Here is an 8,250-nt window from a genome sequence, read left to right on the forward strand (position 1 = left end):
ATACCTCCGCCTCCACCTAACATACAGCTAACTACTGAGGGGGGTCCCCTCATACTACTGCCTCATACCTCCACCTAACATACAGCTACCTACTGAGGGGGGTTCCCTCATACTACTGCCTCACACCTCCACCTAACATACAGATAACTACTGAGGGCGGTTCCCTCATACTACTGCCTCACACCTCCGCCTCCACCTAACATACAGCTAACTACTGAGGGGGTTCCCTCATACTGCCCCCTCACACACCTCTGCCTCCACCTAACATACAGTTAGTTACTAAGGGGGTTCCCTCATACTGCCTACTCACACACCTCTGCCAGGCTTTATCCCAGGCAGGTTTACATTCAGTTGTTGTACCACATCTACTACATCTGATGGAAGTTTGTTTCAAGTATCTACTACTCACACATCTCTGCCTCCACCTAACATACAGCTAACTACTAAGGGGGTTCCCTCATACTACTGCCTCACACCTTCACCTCTACCTAACATACAGCTATCTACTAAGGGGGTTCCCTCATACTGCCCCCTCACACACCTCTTCCTCCACCTAACATACAGCTAGTTACTAAGGGGGTTCCCTCATACTACTGCCTCACACCTCTGCCTCCACCTAACATACAGCTGACTACTAAGGGGGTTCCCTCATACTACTGCCTCACACCTCTGCCTCCACCTAACATACAGCTAACTACTAAGGGGGTTCCCTCATACTGCCCCCTCACACACCTCTGCCTCCACCTAACATACAGCTAGTTACTAAGGGGGTTCCCTCATACTACTGCCTCACACCTTCACCTCTACCTAACATACAGCTATCTACTAAGGGGGTTCCCTCATACTGCCCCCTCACACACCTCTGCCTCCACCTAACATACAGCTAGTTACTAAGGGGGTTCCCTCATACTGCCCCCTCACACACCTCTGCCTCCACCTAACATACAGCTAGTTACTAAGGGGGTTCCCTCATACTACTGCCTCACACCTCTGCCTCCACCTAACCACCTAACATACAGCTAACTACTAAGGGGGTTCCCTCATACTGCCCCCTCACACACCTCTGCCTCCACCTAACATACAGCTAGTTACTAAGGGGGTTCCCTCATACTACTGCCTCACACCTCTGCCTCCACCTAACATACAGCTGACTACTAAGGGGGTTCCCTCATACTACTGCCTCACACCTCTGCCTCCACCTAACATACAGCTAACTACTAAGGGGGTTCCCTCATACTGCCCCCTCACACACCTCTGCCTCCACCTAACATACAGTTAACTACTAAGGGGGTTCCCTCATACTGCCCCCTCACACACCTCTGCCTCCACCTAACATACAGCTAGTTACTAAGGGGGTTCCCTCATACTACTGCCTCACACCTCTGCCTCCACCTAACATACAGCTGACTACTAAGGGGGTTCCCTCATACTACTGCCTCACACACCTCTGCCTCCACCTAACATACAGCTAGTTACTAAGGGGGTTCCCTCATACTGCCCCCTCACACACCTCTGCCTCCACCTAACATACAGCTAGTTACTAAGGGGGTTCCCTCATACTGCCCCCTCACACACCTCTGCCTCCACCTAACATACAGCTAGTTACTAAGGGGGTTCCCTCATACTGCCCCCTCACACACCTCTGCCTCCACCTAACATACAGCTAGTTACTAAGGGGGTTCCCTCATACTGCCCCCTCACACACCTCTGCCAGGCTTTATCCCAGGCAGGTTTACATTCAGTTATTGTACCACATCTACTACATCTGCTGGAAGTATCTACTACTCTTTCAGTAAAGTAAAATTTTCTCATTTTGCTCCTCATCATCCCCCAACTAACTGCTTACTGCGACCCCTTATTGTTTTGTTCAGTTTTTTTTTTCATTAAAAACACTTCTCTTCTGAACCTAATTTAGTCCTTTAACATATTTAAAGGTTTCGATCATGTCTCCCCTTTCCCTTCTTTTCTCCAGACTATACAAATTTTGAGTCTTTCCTCATATGATTTATACCTCACACCCTCCACCATTTTTGTAGCCCGTCTTTGGACCCCCTCTATTTTATCACTGTCCTTTTTTAGGTGAGGTCTCCAGAACTGGACACAGTATTCCAGATGTGGTCTCACCAGAGCTCTATACTGCAGGATCACAATCTCCCTTTTCCTACTGGTTATACCTCTAGCTATACACCCCAGCATACGATTAGCTTTCTCTATTGCCTGGTTGCACTGGTGACTAATTTTAAGGCTGTCAGATATCACTACCCCTAAATCCTTCTCTTCTTAAAGGGGTATTCCCCCCAAGAGCTAAAAAAAATGAAATGCCCCCAAACCTAGCTGGTCTTACTCACCAAGTCCCCCTGAGTATTTTAAGCCATCTCCCGTCTTTCTAGCTGCTGCCGTTCCCGAGTTACACGTTTTTCTAAAAGATGGTCTATGCAAGAAAGGAAACTACATTTCCCATCATGCAATGCTTCTGCCTGATGATGATGATGTAGCTGAGCGGAGATGGCGATGTTGATGTAGTAGAGCGGAGATGGCGATGTAGCAGAGCAGAGATGGCGCGATAGTGATGTAGCAGAACGGAGATGGTGATGTAGCACAGCGGAGATGGCGATGTAGCAGAGCGGAGATGGCAATGGCGATGTAGCAGACCTGAGATGGCAATGGACAGCACAGACCGTGGGCACGGGAGACCTAAGGGAGCTACACAGTGAAGCGGCGCGGGCGGACGCGCCGGGTGAGCTGCAGGGGGACTGCACAGACCGCGGGCACGGGAGACGTGGGGGTCTGCACTGAAAGGTGGGCGGACGTCGGGTGAATTGTGGGGGGTTTACAGACCGTGGGCACCGGCGGCCACCGGGAGACCTGGGGGGCTGCACTGAAAGGAGCGCAGCGGGCGGCCACCGGGTAAGCTGGGGGGGGGGGATGCATATTGCTGGTGAGCTCCAGGGCGAGAGGGGGGGCACACAGTGTTATGAGATCAGGGGGGTTGGGTGAATGGGGTTACACAGTTGGGGTGGCTGCTGTCAGAGACTCGGACAGAGATCAGTTGCAGCTATCACTGTCTCACTGTCCTCCCTCGCTTCAGTGAGACGGGTTAGAAGCGCTAACCCGGCCCATTGAAGAGACTGAGGACACGTAATGCCGACACGGAGGGTCGGGGCCAGGAGCAGGGAGCGTGTCGGGTTGGACTGAGATGTGATGATTCTATGCATTCCCTGGGGGTGAACGCATCTAGATAACAGCAAAACTGTGCAGAATCCATAATAACTTGATATTGGAAAGATGGAAAGCTACGGGTAGGCAACGCATTAATGCAAAAATAATTTTGGGGGGAATACCCCTTTAAGTCTTTGCCTACACAGACCTGCCGATATCATACTCGGATAGAGGATTCCTCCTCCCCAAGTGCATTATTTTACATTTGGAAACATTGAGTTGCAGTTTCTATTGCTTTGGCCACTTATCTAGTGATGCTAAATCATTTTTGTATTTGTATTACTGACACCTTCAGTAATATCAACCCTATTGCACACTTTTGTTTTATCAGTAAACAGATAAACCTCACCTACCAAAGCTTCTCCTATGTCACTATCCTTACCTACCAGACCTTCTCTTATGTCACTAATAAACATATCAAAAAGAGCAGAACCCAGAAGAGACCCCTGTGGGCACCACTTTTAAAAACATTTGTGTAATGTCATGTCGCAGTGTGACATTGTAATCTTAACCCCTAGATGATCCATGAGTGCCTGTGACCAGATGACCCATGCCGTACCCATACGCCGTTATTTGCTGTGTAGCTATGAAATGAGCTCAGCAGCTGAGCTGGATTCATAGCTGATGAGGACCGACTGCTAGCAGCAGCCAGGTCCTCACCGTCAATGACGGACAGCAGCAATTGCACTGTAGCCTGTCATTAATCCCTTAAATACTACCCATCGGGACCCCCACAGTGTGATTGCAGGGGTCCTGATTATTTGTATACTGTAGATGGAGATGGAGAAATAAAAGGAAAGGAGGGGGAAAAAAATGAAAATTGGCCTGGTCATTCAGGCCATTTTGGTCTTGGTCTTGAATGGGTTAATATAGAGTGACCAAAAATGTCATGTAGCCAAAAGGGCAAAAAAAAAAAGTTTAAAAAATAGTATAAATAACGCTGGAATCGAATAAAACTTTACATATTGTAAAACTCATAATCACTATTGGATAGCCACACTTTTAGGCTATGTTCACGCCTAGTATTTTGGTAAATATTTCTGTCAGAATATTGGTCAGTATTTGTAGCAAAAATCAGGAGTGGAACTAAAAGAGAAAAATTATAATGGAAAGTTTTTCACAATTTCTGTGTTTTCAACCCACTCCTGGTTTCGGTTAAAAAAATAAAGCCTTTGATAAAGCCTAATATAGGGCATTACACAAAGTGTTTGGTACTGTGACAGTGGGGTTGCAGGGCCATTCTTTGTCCCCCCTCCCCTGCTTGCACTTGCTTTGCGGGGTTGTCGCTCGCTGACCGTTTAGCGTAGGAACTCATGTGTATGAGAAGACCTGCACGTGGTAAATGAGGCAATATGGTTTGATCAAATTATATACTAACTTCTGATGTTGGTTTTTAATGTAGCTGAACAGCTTTCGTATCAACCATGGGTGCGATGTGCAGCCATTTCTGTCCCCCAGGCTTGTGCACATAGTGCCTTTAATATGGCGCTCTGGTGCACCATTTTTATTAAGTAAACATTTCAATAGTATTTTAATGAGGCAGTTTGGTGCACAGGGTGCAGTACTTTACCCTCTCTGTGTACCAGTATCTCTTTCCAATTTCCAATCACCCTAATATATAGTCAGGCCACCTCTCTGCAGAATAGTCACTGAATCAACATGAAAAAAAAACTGCCCAGTGCGAATCCTCTATCTGCTATTACTAGGAGCTTGTCAATCCCAGTGAATGAATCACATATACTAGAATATTCATGAATTACTGCTTTATTTTCCAACGGAAAAAATACAAAAATTATTTTTACATATTAGTTCTTAAGTGCACTGTTCAGACAATTGCGTTACAGTCACAAGGCGGCACAGTCTCTTTTTAGATCAGTCGAGCTTCTCATGGGGCGTCCAGCCCAAGGTGTCTAGCGTCGGACAACACTGCTGGTCTGCGATGTTTCGAGAATCCAATCTCTTTGTCAAGTATCATTACGAGTATCCCATCACCATACACATCACATCACAATACTATAATACATAAGCATGAATGTTTCATTAAAAATACATTATTTCCTCATCGTTTATATCATACACCAAAAATCTTAAATGTACTAAAATCAACACAAGAACACGTTAAAATTGCAGAGTTCACTTAACCCATAAGGTTAAACCATATTCAGCTGTTAAATTCCAACATACCTCCTTTCTTTAGAAGGAGAAGGATTCTTTAATTTTAAAAGAAGTGGAAGGTGTGGAAGTGGAATGGTATATGTGATTCATTGGACACCTGTCTGCACAGATGGGTGCTGCAGCGGGGCTGCCTCTGTATTAAGGGCATTAATGGGAGACCAGGCAGGTGGCTTTATCAGTGCACTGAGAGGTAAAGTACTTCCCCCAGTGCACCAAACAGCTCATTAACATATTAATAAAATGGAGTGCCATAGTAAAGCACTATGCCACACCCCTTTTAGAATCCATTAGTAAGTTAAGATGCCCTAATCTGCTAATAGATTCCCTTTGAGACTTTTACCAAAAGTTTTGATCAGTCTGGGTCTGAGTGTTCAGAACCTGACCGATTGTGAGAACGAGAGAGGAGACGACCACACTGCCACACGCTCCGCTCCCTGCTCTTTGCCATTAAAAACAATCAGGCTCATAGACTTACAAATCTGACTGATCACATGACACAATTACCAAACCATGAGGACTTTGAGGAGTAAAGAACTGCCTGTAAAGCCTGTAAAGAGGTAGGGATGGTCCGAACCCGCCGAGGTTCGGGTTCAGATAAACCCGAACGCTCGGCATCAGATTCCCGCTGTCTGCCCGCTCCGTGCAGCGGGTGGATCCAGCGGGAATACCGCCTGGAAAAATGGGATACAGCCTATGGCTATGGCTGTATCCCATTTTTCCAGGCGGTCCTCCCACTGGATCCGCCCGCTGCACGGAGCGGGCAGACAGCGGGAATCATTACCGAGGGTTCGGGTTCGTACGAACCCGATCCGAACTCGATTCGGACCATCCCTACTCAGAAGCAACATGCTTCCAAGAGCTGGCACCTCATGAAACTAAGTAATGAAGGGAGAAGGGCCTTAGAGAGAATGTGGTTGAGCTCCAAAGTACCTGAGTACATATGGGAGAAACTGGCAGAAGGTCAACAGTCACTGCAGCACTTCACCAATCTGGGCTTTATGGCCGATTAATTTTTTTTAACTAAAGTATTGTATTGCCCCCCAAAAGTTATACAAATCACCAATATACACTTATTACGGAAAATGCTTATAAAGTGCTTTTTTTCCCTGCAGTTACTACTGCATGAAGGCTTCACTTCCTGGATAAAATGGTGATGTCACAAACCAACTCCCAGAGCTGTGCGGGCTGTGGCTGCTGGAGAGGATGATGGCAGAGGGATGCTCAGTGTCCATCCAGGGCCCTGTGTCCCTCAGTGTCCCCCTGCTATCATCTTCCCCAGCAGCCACAGCCCGCACAGCTCTGGGAGTCGGGTCGTGACATCACCATTTTATCCAAGAAGTGAAGCCTTGATACAGTAGTAAGTGAAGAGAAAGAATCACTTTATAAGCTTTTCTCGTAATAAGTGGATAATGGTGATTTGTATAACTTTTAAGGGGCAAAACCATCCTTTAATAAAAAAAAAATCGCCGGACTTCTCCTTTAATACAGTGAAAACCTTTCAGAAGTGACCCCATTTTGTAAAGTACACTCCTTAGAGAAGTCATCTAGGGGTGTATTGAGCATTTAGACCATACAGATGTTGGGCATTAGGCCATAAAAATGACATTTTTCCTAATTAAACGTAAATCTAGCTTAAAACTACCAATTTTCTACTAATTAAGAGTAATAAAAAGGTTGCATTTGAGCAGAAATAGTGCCACTAAACACGTCAACTCATCCTGAAAAAAATAAACTGTCTGTTAGTTTAAAAAATATGTATGGCTCTCAGAATATGGCTTGGCACAAACCATATATTTAGGTTTTTTATCAAAAATAGTTTTATGGTGTAATTCTTAAAAATATAAAAATAAAAGTAGTTATCACCATAATAGTACGGACTTGCAGAATAAAAATACAATTTCAGTCTACTGCTTGGAGAACAATGTAAAAATATTAATAAAAAATAAAAAAATAAAAATTATTGATTTTTGCTTATTCTTTTTTTAACTAAAAATTAAATAAATAGGTAATCAGGGTGCTGCCCATTAGAATCAATAAAGCCGCGTCACAGAGGAGAGGAGGTTTCCTCCCATTGGGGGGGCGGGACGGCTGTAACATGTCTATGTAGGCAAAAGCGGTACTTATTATAAGTAAGTGGTGATGAAGTAGTGATAAAGTTTTGCCACTGGATGTCGCTATTATATGTATATGTACTCAGTTGTTGCACGGCTGAAGTATGCAAAGGTTTATTGTTTATTTATGTGTCATATGGATCTGTGAACCTATGGGAGTATCTTCTTCTTCTGTCCTATCATATCTCACTTTACTTCTTCTTTATGCACTCTTCACCTACTCACAGCACACTTTAGATATGCTGCAGATAGGAAGTCACATGGGTTGAGGAAGTATACAGGTTCTTTTGTGTTGGATGTTGTAGGGGAAGGAAGCAAGCTAGAACGCTCCCTGCAGTGGTCCCTTAGGGCCCTGGCCCTCTGCCAGGTCCCCCAGCCTTCGTATGAGGACTTTGTCACTAGACTCTGTAGAGCTAGGATGCACACAACAGTTTCTCCTCAAGTAACCTCACTAAGCGCTATGCAGTGTTAAACCCTTACAGGAGAGGACACATCAGAGATTATCTCAACCCTCGCCCTGGACTAGGAGAGTCACAGTGCAGGACAGTCTCCACAACAGCGAAAAGCTAGGTACTGATCCGGATAGAGCAAAGTTGCTAAAGCCTAGGAACTCTATCTCACAGCACGGTTGTCAGCAGGAAACCCTCAGCATTCCGCTCATCCCAGGTAATAAGGTCTTGGGCCTTTTGTCACCCTCTAGGACAGGTCCCCGACACTGGTAGGGCAACAGGTGCTTCATTCGGAC

Source organism: Dendropsophus ebraccatus, chromosome 7, assembly GCF_027789765.1.
Source record: "Dendropsophus ebraccatus isolate aDenEbr1 chromosome 7, aDenEbr1.pat, whole genome shotgun sequence".
Classification (NCBI taxonomy): Eukaryota; Metazoa; Chordata; class Amphibia; order Anura; family Hylidae; genus Dendropsophus; species Dendropsophus ebraccatus.